At 43.0% G+C, this 13,634-nt stretch overlaps 2 non-coding genes across 2 annotated transcripts; both read left to right on the forward strand.

Moving 5' to 3' along the window:
* The first annotated feature begins 2,041 nt into the window (after positions 1-2,041).
* TRNAL-CAG (transfer RNA leucine (anticodon CAG)) lies at positions 2,042-2,124 on the forward strand. The gene has a single exon. It is a non-coding gene; the product is annotated as a tRNA-Leu (tRNA).
* A 1,439-nt stretch (positions 2,125-3,563) lies between these two features.
* On the forward strand, positions 3,564-3,646 carry TRNAL-CAG (transfer RNA leucine (anticodon CAG)). The gene has a single exon. It is a non-coding gene; the product is annotated as a tRNA-Leu (tRNA).
* Positions 3,647-13,634: the final 9,988 nt, after the last annotated feature.

Here is a 13,634-nt window from a genome sequence, read left to right on the forward strand (position 1 = left end):
AAGATCAGATTGTAATCTCCCTGGATAAAAGATCTTGAAACCTACCATATATGTGTATATCATATTATTTTTATTATTTGATCCACAATTCTTTATTTGCAGAGGTAGCAAAATAAAATATCTCACAAATTCAGAATGAGGGCTCCATATCTTTGGCTTAAGAAAACTGCTCTTCTCAGCCAATGGTCATGAACAGAAACCCCACTGGGGTCCACTACAATGGCATCCAATCAAATCCATGAGCTAAATTAAGTAGCCAGTTTGTGCAAGATTCACAAATTTCATTTCATTGCTGAGTTAAAATCCATTAGAGAACAAACTCTAGACACTTGGATTCCAAACCTGAACATGGAAAATAAAATCACTTTTATTGTAAAGCCAACTAGAAACCTCTTTAAAATAATGGAAAAGCAAATCATATCTAGTTTTTAAATTAACAGTTTTAACAGCAACATTGTCATTGTACCTATAGTTAGGTTATTTCATAATATACATCTTTTCAAATCGCAGTGGTTTCATGTGTCAGGATGGCCGAGTGGTCTAAGTCACTGCGTTCAGGTCGCAGTCTCCTTTGGAGGTGTGGGTTCAAATTCCACTACTGACAATGTTATTCATTTTTTTCTTTGCTCTACAGTTTCTATTTCTTGTTGCTTGTGAAAAGATTGACTTTAGAATTAGACAAACACTCACTGCAAATCTCTTTCAATTTGCACCATGAAAAAAATGCATCAATTATTTCATTATTTGCCATGTTGCAATAAAAGATCAGATTGTAATTTCCCTGGATAAAAGAGCTTGAAACCTACCATATATGTGTATATCATATTATTTTTATTATTTTATCCACAATTCTTTATTTGCAGAGGTAGCAAAATAAAATATCTCACAAATTCAGAATGAGGGCTCCATATCTTTGGCTTAAGAAAACTGTTCTTCTCAGCCAATGGTCATGAACAGAAACCCCACTTGGGTCCACTACAATGGCATCCAATCAAATCCATGAGCTAAATTAAGTAGCAAGTTTGTGCAAGATTCACAAATTTAATTTCATTGCTGAGTTAAAATCCATTAGAGAACAAACTCTAGACACTTGGATTCCAAACCTGAACATGGAAAACAAAACTTACTTTTATTGTAAAACCAACTAGAAACCTCTTTAAAATAATAGAAAAGCAAATCATATCGAGTTTTTAAATTAACAGTTTTAACAGCAACATTGTCATTGCACCTATAGTTAGGTTATTTTATAATATACATCTTTTCAAAAAGCAGGGGTTACATATGTCAGGATGGCCGAGCAGTCTAAGGCACTGCGTTCAGGTCGCAGTCTCCTCTGGAGGTGTGGGTTCAAATCTTACTTCTGTCAATGTAATTAATTTTCTTCTTTCTTCTACAGTTTCTATTTCTTGTTGCTTGTGAAAAGATTGACTTTAGAATTAGACGCTCACTGCAAATCTCTTTCAATTTGAACCATGGAAAAAATGCATCAATTATTTCATTATTTCCCATGTTGCAATAAAAGATCAGATTGTAATCTCCCTGGATAAAAGATCTTGAAACCTACCATATATGTGTATATCATATTATTTTTATTATTTGATCCACAATTCTTTATTTGCAGAGGTAGCAAAATAAAATATCTCACAAATTCAGAATGAGGGCTCCATATCTTTGACTTAAGAAAACTTCTCTTTTCAGCCAATGGTCATGAACAGAATCCCCAGAAGAGTCCACTACAATGGCATCCAATCAAACCCATGAGCTAAATTAAGTAGCCAGTTTGAGCAAGATTCACAAATTTAATTTCCTTGCTGAGTTAAAATCCATTAGAGAAAAAACTCTAGGCACTTGGATTCCAAACCTGAACATGGAAAACAAAACTTACTTTAATTGATTAGCCAACTAGAAACCTCTTTAAAATAATGGAAAAGCAATTCATATCTAGTTTTTAAATTAACAGTTTTAACAGCAACATTGTCATTGTAACTATAGATAGGTTATTTCATAATATACATCTTTTCAAATCGCAGTGGTTTCATGTGTCAGGATGGCCGAGTGGTTTAAGTCACTGCGTTCAGGTCGCAGTCTCCTCTGGAGGTGTGGGTTCAAATTCCACTTCTGACAATGTTATTCATTATTTTCTTTGCTCTACAGTTTCTATTTCTTGTTGCTTGTGAAAAGATTGACTTTAGAATTAGACAAACACTCACTGCAAATCTCTTTCAATTTGAACCATGGAAAAAATGCATCAATTATTTCATTATTTCCCATGTTGCAATAAAAGATCAGATTGTAATCTCCCTGGATAAAAGATCTTGAAACCTACCATATATGTGTATATCATATTATTTTTATTATTTGATCCACAATTCTTTATTTGCAGAGGTAGCAAAATAAAATATCTCACAAATTCAGAATGAGGGCTCCATATCTTTGGCTTAAGAAAACTGCTCTTCTCAGCCAATGGTCATGAACAGAAACCCCACTGGGGTCCACTACAATGGCATCCAATCAAATCCATGAGCTAAATTAAGTAGCCAGTTTGTGCAAGATTCACAAATTTCATTTCATTGCTGAGTTAAAATCCATTAGAGAACAAACTCTAGACACTTGGATTCCAAACCTGAACATGGAAAATAAAATCACTTTTATTGTAAAGCCAACTAGAAACCTCTTTAAAATAATGGAAAAGCAAATCATACTAGTTTTTAAATTAACAGTTTTAACAGCAACATTGTCATTGTACCTATAGTTAGGTTATTTCATAATATACATCTTTTCAAATCGCAGTGGTTTCATGTGTCAGGATGGCCGAGCAGTCTAAGTCACTGCGTTCAGGTTGCAGTCTCCTCTGGAGGTGTGGGTTCAAATTCCACTACTGACAATGTTATTCATTTTTTTCTTTGCTCTACAGTTTCTATTTCTTGTTGCTTGTGAAAAGATTGACTTTAGAATTAGACAAACACTCACTGCAAATCTCTTTCAATTTGCACCATGAAAAAAATGCATCAATTATTTCATTATTTGCCATGTTGCAATAAAAGATCAGATTGTAATTTCCCTGGATAAAAGAGCTTGAAACCTACCATATATGTGTATATCATATTATTTTTATTATTTTATCCACAATTCTTTATTTGCAGAGGTAGCAAAATAAAATATCTCACAAATTCAGAATGAGGGCTCCATATATTTGGCTTAAGAAAACTGTTCTTCTCAGCCAATGGTCATGAACAGAAACCCCACTTGGGTCCACTACAATGGCATCCAATCAAATCCATGAGCTAAATTAAGTAGCAAGTTTGTGCAAGATTCACAAATTTAATTTCATTGCTGAGTTAAAATCCATTAGAGAACAAACTCTAGACACTTGGATTCCAAACCTGAACATGGAAAACAAAACTTACTTTTATTGTAAAGCCAACTAGAAACCTCTTTAAAATAATGGAAAAGCAATTCATATCTAGTTTTTAAATTAACAGTTTTAACAGCAACATTGTCATTGTACCTATAGATAGGTTATTTCATAATATACATCTTTTCAAAAAGCAGTGGCTCAATGTGTCAGGATGGCCGAGCGGTCTAAGGCGCTGCATTCAGGTCGCAGTCTCCTCTGGAGGCGTGGGTTCACATCCCACTTCTGACAAGCAAAAAATAATATTTCTGATGTGCGCAATAAATGTTACCCTAGGCAGCTGTCACACATCATTAAGGGAACACCACGTCCCTAATGGCAAGATACAAATTACAAAATTGTAGATGTGTGCATAGGTGCCCTTGTAACAAAGATGATGATAACAAAGTGGTTTGTATAAAAACACACAGTACTTTAATATTTAAAAACGATGCATACAGGCCATATAATCATATAAAACAACAATGTGCCAATCCCAAATGAGATCTCACCCTCTATAGAATTTGCGGTGGGCAGAGAGCATCTTAATAAAGAGGCAATCCGGTCCCGGTGGAATAGTCATCGCACCACCGCAAAAGGCTTATTCCATTCGGAGGTTTGAGTAGGGAGTCAGGCAGTGCAGATGGAAAAGATGTCCGTGTCGTCCAAACTAATAGTTTGGACGACACGGACATCTTTTCCATCTGCACTGCCTGACTCCCTACTCAAACCTCCGAATGGAATAAGCCTTTTGCGGTGGTGCGACGACTATTCCACCGGGACCGGATTGCCTCTTTATTAAGAGGCTCTCTGCCCACCGCAAATTCTATAGAGGGTGAGATCTTATTTGGGATTGGCACATTGTTGTTTTATATGATTATATGGCCTGTATGCATCATTTTTAAATATTAAGTACTAGTGATGAGCGGGTTCGGTTCCTCGGAATCCGAACCCGCCCGAACTTCAGGTTTTTTTACACGGGGCCGAGCGACTCGGATCTTCCCGCCTTGCTCGGTTAACCCAAGCGCGCCCGAACGTCATCATCCCGCTGTCGGATTCTCGCGAGGCTCGGATTCTATCGCGAGACTCGGATTCTATATAAGGAGCCGCGCGTCGCCGCCATTTTCTTTTTTTTAAACATTAAATTTTTATTGAAAGGTGAGAGGGAAGAAAAAAAGGAATCCTCCTCTCTCTTTTTTGTACAAATAAGTCAGGGAAACAGAAAAAAAAAGAAGTAGGGAAAACATTGGGGGAGGGTTCAGAGTCAGACATAAAGTGAAATATACTACAATACATGGTTACATACTTTTGGTGAAGTGTACAAAAATATACTGTAAAGATCTACGATAGGCACATATGCATAAATAGGCTAATGCACAGGATACAGAGAGAAATAGGCGGTCAGGGGGCATTGAGCTCATTTAACTCTGTCACAGCAAATAGCGGGGCAACTACAAATGAAGAATCTAGTTCGGTATTATATGTAGACCATTTGGGTCGCCGCCATTTTCACACGTGCATTGAGATTGATAGGGAGAGGACGTGGCTGGCGTCCTCTCCGTTTAGACTAGAGTACTAGAGAGAGACACTAATTTTGGGGAGCATATTATTAGGAGGAGTACTACTTGCTGCTGATAGTGTGACCAGTGACCACCAGTTTAATTAATCCGTTCTCTGCCTGAAAAAAAATGATACACAGTGTGACACAGTCACATACCATATCTGTGCTCAGCCCAGTGTGCTGCATCATATGTAATACTGTATATCATTATCTGACTGTGCTGAGTGCTCACTGCTCACACAGCTTAATTGTGGGGGAGACTGGGGAGCAGTTATAGCAGGAGTACATATTTTAAGTACAGTGCGCACTTTTGCTGCCAGAGTGCCACTGCCAGTGTGACTGACCAGTGACCACTGACCACCAGTATATTGTGATTGTCTGCTGACCACCAGTATATTGTGATTGTCTGCCTGAAAAAGTTAAACACTCGTCGTGTGGTGTTTTTATAAACGCATTCTGCAGACAGTGTCCAGCAGGTCCGTCATTACATAATATATACCTGTCCGGCTGCAGTACTAGTGTGATATATATATATTTAAATTTTATCTCATTATCATCCAGTCTATATTAGCAGCAGACACAGTACGGTAGTCCACGGCTGTAGCTACCTCTGTGTCGGCAGTCGCTCGTCCATCCATAATTGTATACCACCTACCCGTGGTTTTTTTTTCTTTTCTATCTTCTTGATACTAGTAGCTTACTTTAGGAGTCTGCAGTGCTGACAGACAGTGTCCAGCAGGTCCGTCATTACATAATATATACCTGTCCGGCTGCAGTACTAGTGTGATATATATATATATTTTAATTTTATCTCATTATCATCCAGTCTATATTAGCAGCAGACACAGTACGGTAGTCCACGGCTGTAGCTACCTCTGTGTCGGCAGTCGCTCGTCCATCCATAATTGTATACCACCTACCCGTGGGTTTTTTTTTCTATCTTCTTGATACTAGTAGCTTACTTTAGGAGTCTGCAGTGCTGAGTCTGACAGACAGTGTCCAGCAGGTCCGTCATTACATAATATATACCTGTCCGGCTGCAGTACTAGTGGGATATATATATATATTTTAATTTTATCTCATTATCATCCAGTCTATATTAGCAGCAGACACAGTACGGTAGTCCACGGCTGTAGCTACCTCTGTGTCGGCAGTCGCTCGTCCATCCATAATTGTATACCACCTACCCGTGGTTTTTTTTTTCTATCTTCTTGATACTAGTAGCTTACTTTAGGAGTCTGCAGTGCTGAGTCTGACAGACAGTGTCCAGCAGGTCCGTCATTACATAATATATACCTGTCCGGCTGCAGTACTAGTGTGATATATATATATATTTTAATTTTATCTCATTATCATCCAGTCTATATTAGCAGCAGACACAGTACGGTAGTCCACGGCTGTAGCTACCTCTGTGTTGGCAGTCGCTCGTCATCCATAAGTATACTAGTATCCATCCATCTCCATTGTTTACCTGAGGTGCCTTTTAGTTGTGCCTATTAAAATATGGAGAACAAAAATGTTGAGGTTCCAAAAATAGGGAAAGATCAAGATCGACTTCCACCTCGTGCTGAAGCTGCTGCCACTAGTCATGGCCGAGACGATGAAATGCCATCAACGTCGTCTGCCAAGGCCGATGCCCAATGTCATAGTACAGAGCATGTAAAATCCAAAACACCAAATATCAGTAAAAAAAGGACTCAAAAATCTAAAATAAAATTGTCGGAGGAGAAGCGTAAACTTGCCAATATGCCATTTACCACACGGAGTGGCAAGGAACGGCTGATGCCCTGGCCTATGTTCATGGCTAGTGGTTCAGCTTCACATGAGGATGGAAGCACTCAGCCTCTCGCTAGAAAAATGAAAAGACTCAAGCTGGCAAAAGCACAGCAAAGAACTGTGCGTTCTTCGAAATCCCAAATCCACAAGGAGAGTCCAATTGTGTCGGTTGCGATGCCTGACCTTCCCAACACTGGACGTGAAGAGCATGCGCCTTCCACCATTTGCACGCCCCCTGCAAGTGCTGGAAGGAGCACCCGCAGTCCAGTTCCTGATAGTCAGATTGAAGATGTCAGTGTTGAAGTACACCAGGATGAGGAGGATATGGGTGTTGCTGGCGCTGGGGAGGAAATTGACAAGGAGGATTCTGATGGTGAGGTGGTTTGTTTAAGTCAGGCACCCGGGGAGACACCTGTTGTCCGTGGGAGGAATATTGCCATTGACATGCCTGGTGAAAATACCAAAAAAATCAGCTCTTCGGTGTGGAAGTATTTCAACAGAAATGCGGACAACATTTGTCAAGCCGTGTGTTGCCTTTGTCAAGCTGTAATAAGTAGGGGTAAGGACGTTAACCACCTCGGAACATCCTCCCTTATACGTCACCTGCAGCGCATTCATAATAAGTCAGTGACAAGTTCAAAAACTTTGGGCGACAGCGGAAGCAGTCCACTGACCAGTAAATCCCTTCCTCTTGTAACCAAGCTCACGCAAACCACCCCACCAACTCCCTCAGTGTCAATTTCCTCCTTCCCCAGGAATGCCAATAGTCCTGCAGGCCATGTCACTGGCAATTCTGACGAGTCCTCTCCTGCCTGGGATTCCTCCGATGCATCCTTGCGTGTAACGCCTACTGCTGCTGGCGCTGCTGTTGTTGCTGCTGGGAGTCGATGGTCATCCCAGAGGGGAAGTCGTAAGACCACTTTTACTACTTCCACCAAGCAATTGACTGTCCAACAGTCCTTTGCGAGGAAGAGGAAATATCACAGCAGTCATCCTGCTGCAAAGCGGATAACTGAGGCCTTGGCATCCTGGGTGGTGAGAAACGTGGTTCCGGCATCCATCATTACTGCAGAGCCAACTAGAGACTTGTTGGAGGTACTGTGTCCCCGGTACCAAATACCATCTAGGTTCCATTTCTCTAGGCAGGCGATACCGAAAATGTACACAGACCTCAGAAAAAGAGTCACCAGTGTCCTAAAAAATGCAGCTGTACCCAATGTCCACTTAACCACGGACATGTGGACAAGTGGAGCAGGGCAGGGTCAGGACTATATGACTGTGACAGCCCACTGGGTAGATGTATGGACTCCCGCCGCAAGAACAGCAGCGGCGGCACCAGTAGCAGCATCTCGCAAACGCCAACTCTTTCCTAGGCAGGCTACGCTTTGTATCACCGGTTTCCAGAATACGCACACAGCTGAAAACCTCTTACGGCAACTGAGGAAGATCATCGCGGAATGGCTTACCCCAATTGGACTCTCCTGTGGATTTGTGGCATCGGACAACGCCAGCAATATTGTGTGTGCATTAAATATGGGCAAATTCCAGCACGTCCCATGTTTTGCACATACCTTGAATTTGGTGGTGCAGAATTATTTAAAAAACGAGAGGGGCGTGCAAGAGATGCTGTCGGTGGCCAGAAGAATTGTGGGACACTTTCGGCGTACAGGCACCACGTACAGAAGACTGGAGCACCACCAAAAACGCCTGAACCTGCCCTGCCATCATCTGAAGCAAGAAGTGGTAACGAGGTGGAATTCAACCCTATATATGCTTCAGAGGTTGGAGGAGCAGCAAAAGGCCATTCAAGCCTATACAATTGAGCACGATATAGGAGGTGGAACGCACCTGTCTCAAGCGCAGTGGAGAATGATTTCAACGTTGTGCAAGGTTCTGCTGCCCTTTGAACTTGCCACACGCGTGAAGTCAGTTCAGACACTGCCAGCCTGAGTCAGGTCATTCCCCTCATCAGGCTTTTGCAGAAGAAGCTGGAGACATTGAAGGAGGAGCTAACACAGAGCGATTCCGCTAGGCATGTGGGACTTGTGGATGGAGCCCTTAATTCGCTTAACAAGGATTCACGGGTGGTCAATCTGTTGAAATCAGAGCACTACATTTTGGCCACCGTGCTCGATCCTAGATTTAAAACCTACCTTGGATCTCTCTTTCCGGCACACACAAGTCTGCTGGGGTTCAAAGACCTGCTGGTGAGAAAATTGTCAAGTCAAGCGGAACGCGACCTGTCAACATCTCCTCCTTCACATTCTCCCGGAACTGGGGGTGCGAGGAAAAGGCTCAGAATTCCGAGCCCACCCGCTGGCGGTGATGCAGGGCAGTATGGAGCGACTGCTGATGCTGACATCTGGTCCGGACTGAAGGACCTGCCAACGATTACGGCAATGTCGTCTACTGTCACTGCATATGATTCTCTCCCCATTGAAAGAATGGTGGAGGATTATATGAGTGACCGCATCCAAGTAGGCACGTCAGACAGTCCGTACTTATACTGGCAGGAAAAAGAGGCAATTTGGAGGCCCTTGCACAAACTGGCTTTATTCTACCTAAGTTGCCCTCCCACAAGTGTGTACTCCGAAAGAGTGTTTAGTGCCGCCGCTCACCTTGTCAGCAATCGGCGTACGAGGTTACTTCCAGAAAATGTGGAGAAGATGATGTTCATTAAAATGAATTATAATCAATTCCTCCGTGGAGACATTGACCAGCAGCAATTGCCTCCACAAATTACACAGGGAGCTGAGATGGTGTATTCCAGTGGGGACGAATTGATAATCTGTGAGGAGCGGGATGTACACGGTGATATATCGGAGGATGATGATGAGGTGGACATCTTGCCTCTGTAGAGCCAGTTTGTGCAAGGAGAGATTAATTGCTTTTTTTTCGGTGGGGGTCCAAACCAACCCGTCATTTCAGTCACAGTCGTGTGGCAGACCCTGTCACTGAAATGATGGGTTGGTTAAAGTGTGCATGTCCTGTTTATACAACATAAGGGTGGGTGGGAGGGCCCAAGGACAATTCCATCTTGCACCTCTTTTTTCTTTCATTTTTCTTTGCGTCATGTGCTGTTTGGGGAGTGTTTTTTGGAAGGGCCATCCTGCGTGACACTGCAGTGCCACTCCTAGATGGGCCAGGTGTTTGTGTCGGCCACTAGGGTCGCTTAGCTTACTCACACAGCTACCTCATTGCGCCTCTTTTTTTCTTTGCGTCATGTGCTGTTTGGGGAGTGTTTTTTGGAAGGGCCATCCTGCGTGACACTGCAGTGCCACTCCTAGATGGGCCAGGTGTTTGTGTCGGCCACTAGGGTCGCTTAGCTTACTCACACAGCTACCTCATTGCGCCTCTTTTTTTCTTTGCGTCATGTGCTGTTTGGGGAGTGTTTTTTGGAAGGGCCATCCTGCGTGACACTGCAGTGCCACTCCTAGATGGGCCAGGTGTTTGTGTCGGCCATTAGGGTCGCTTAGCTTACTCACACAGCTACCTCATTGCGCCTCTTTTTTTCTTTGCGTCATGTGCTGTTTGGGGAGTGTTTTTTGGAAGGGCCATCCTGCGTGACACTGCAGTGCCACTCCTAGATGGGCCAGGTGTTTGTGTCGGCCACTAGGGTCGCTTAGCTTAGTCATCCAGCGACCTCGGTGCAAATTTTAGGACTAAAAATAATATTGTGAGGTGTGAGGTGTTCAGAATAGACTGAAAATGAGTGAAAATTATGGTTTTTGAGGTAAATAATACTTTGGGATCAAAATGACCCCCAAATTCTATGATTAAAGCTGTTTTTTAGGGTTTTTTGAAAAAAACACCCGAATCCAAAACACACCCGAATCCGACAAAAAAAATTCGGTGAGGTTTTGCCAAAACGCGGTCGAACCCAAAACACGGCCGCGGAACCGAACCCAAAACCAAAACACAAAACCCGAAAAATTTCAAGTGCACATCTCTATTAAGTACTGTGTGTTTTTATACAAACCACTTTGTTATCATCATCTTTGTTACAAGGGCACCTATGCACACATCTGCAATTTTGTAATTCACATCCCACTTCTGACAGTGTTATTGATTTTCTTCTTTGCTCTACAGTTTCTATTACTTGTTGCTTGTGAAAAGATTGACTTTAGAATTAGACAAACACTCACTGCAAATCTCTTTCAATTTGCACCATGAAAAAAATGCATCAATTATTTCATTATTTGCCATGTTGCAATAAAAGATCAGATTGTAATCTCCCTGGATAAAAGAGCTTGAAATCTACCATATATGTGTATATCATATTATTTTTATTATTTGATCAACAATTCTTTATTTACAGAGGTAGCAAAATAAAATATCTCACAAATTCAGAATGAGGGCTCCATATCTTTGGCTTAAGAAAACTGCTCTTCTCAGCCAATGGTCATGAACAGAAACCCCACTGGGGTCCACTACAATGGCATCCAATCAAATCCATGAGCTAAATTAAGTAGCCAGTTTGTGCAAGATTCACAAATTTCATTTCATTGCTGAGTTAAAATTAGAGATGTGCACTTGAAATTTTTCGGGTTTTGTGTTTTGGTTTTGGGTTCGGTTCCGCGGCCGTGTTTTGGGTTCGACCGCGTTTTGGCAAAACCTCACCGAATTTTTTTTGTCGGATTCGGGTGTGTTTTGGATTCGGGTGTTTTTTTCAAAAAACCCTAAAAAACAGCTTAAATCATAGAATTTGGGGGTCATTTTGATCCCAACGTATTATTAACCTCAAAAACCATAATTTCCACTCATTTTCAGTCTATTCTGAACACCTCACACCTCACAATATTATTTTTAGTCCTAAAATTTGCACCGAGGTCGCTGGATGACTAAGCTAAGCGACCCTAGTGGCCGACACAAACACCTGGCCCATCTAGGAGTGGCACTGCAGTGTCACGCAGGATGGCCCTTCCAAAAAACACTCCCCAAACAGCACATGATGCAAAGAAAAAAAGAGGCGCAATGAGGTAGCTGTGTGAGTAAGCTAAGCGACCCTAGTGGCCGACACAAACACCTGGCCCATCTAGGAGTGGCACTGCAGTGTCACGCAGGATGGCCCTTCCAAAAAACACTCCCCAAACAGCACATGACGCAAAGAAAAAAAGAGGCGCAATGAGGTAGCTGTGTGAGTAAGCTAAGCGACCCTAGTGGCCGACACAAACACCTGGCCCATCTAGGAGTGGCACTGCAGTGTCACGCAGGATGGCCCTTCCAAAAAACACTCCCCAAACAGCACATGACGCAAAGAAAAAAAGAGGCGCAATGAGGTAGCTGTGTGAGTAAGCTAAGCGACCCTAGTGGCCGACACAAACACCTGGCCCATCTAGGAGTGGCACTGCAGTGTCACGCAGGATGGCCCTTCCAAAAAACACTCCCCAAACAGCACATGACGCAAAGAAAAATGAAAGAAAAAAGAGGTGCAAGATGGAATTGTCCTTGGGCCCTCCCACCCACCCTTATGTTGTATAAACAGGACATGCACACTTTAACCAACCCATCATTTCAGTGACAGGGTCTGCCACACGACTGTGACTGAAATGACGGGTTGGTTTGGACCCCCACCGAAAAAGAAGCAATTAATCTCTCCTTGCACAAACTGGCTCTACAGAGGCAAGATGTCCACCTCATCATCATCCTCCGATATATCACCGTGTACATCCCGCTCCTCACAGATTATCAATTCGTCCCCACTGGAATCCACCATCTCAGCTCCCTGTGTACTTCGTGGAGGCAATTGCTGCTGGTCAATGTCTCCACGGAGGAATTGATTATAATTCATTTTAATGAACATCATCTTCTCCACATTTTCTGGAAGTAACCTCGTACGCCGATTGCTGACAAGGTGAGCGGCGGCCCTAAACACTCTTTCGGAGTACACACTTGTGGGAGGGCAACTTAGGTAGAATAAAGCCAGTTTGTGCAAGGGCCTCCAAATTGCCTCTTTTTCCTGCCAGTATAAGTACGGACTGTCTGACGTGCCTACTTGGATGCGGTCACTCATATAATCCTCCACCATTCTTTCAATGGGGAGAGAATCATATGCAGTGACAGTAGACGACATGGCTGTAATCGTTGGCAGGTCCTTCAGTCCGGACCAGATGTCAGCATCAGCAGTCGCTCCATACTGCCCTGCATCACCGCCAGCGGGTGGGCTCGGAATTCTGAGCCTTTTCCTCGCACCCCCAGTTGCGGGAGAATGTGAAGGAGGAGATGTTGACAGGTCGCGTTCCGCTTGACTTGACAATTTTCTCACCAGCAGGTCTTTGAACCCCAGCAGACTTGTGTGTGCCGGAAAGAGAGATCCAAGGTAGGTTTTAAATCTAGGATCGAGCACGGTGGCCAAAATGTAGTGCTCTGATTTCAACAGATTGACCACCCGTGAATCCTTGTTAAGCGAATTAAGGGCTCCATCCACAAGTCCCACATGCCTAGCGGAATCGCTCTGTGTTAGCTCCTCCTTCAATGTCTCCAGCTTCTTCTGCAAAAGCCTGATGAGGGGAATGACCTGACTCAGGCTGGCAGTGTCTGAACTGACTTCACGCGTGTGGCAAGTTCAAAGGGCAGCAGAACCTTGCACAACGTTGAAATCATTCTCCACTGCGCTTGAGACAGGTGCATTCCACCTCCTATATCGTGCTCAATTGTATAGGCTTGAATGGCCTTTTGCTGCTCCTCCAACCTCTGAAGCATATATAGGGTTGAATTCCACCTCGTTACCACTTCTTGCTTCAGATGATGGCAGGGCAGGTTCAGGCGTTTTTGGTGGTGCTCCAGTCTTCTGTACGTGGTGCCTGTACGCCGAAAGTGTCCCACAATTCTTCTGGCCACCGACAGCATCTCTTGCACGCCCCTCTCGTTTTTTAAATAATTCTGCACCACCAAATTCAAGGT

Source organism: Pseudophryne corroboree, chromosome 1 (genome assembly GCF_028390025.1).
Source record: "Pseudophryne corroboree isolate aPseCor3 chromosome 1, aPseCor3.hap2, whole genome shotgun sequence".
Classification (NCBI taxonomy): domain Eukaryota; kingdom Metazoa; phylum Chordata; class Amphibia; order Anura; family Myobatrachidae; genus Pseudophryne; species Pseudophryne corroboree.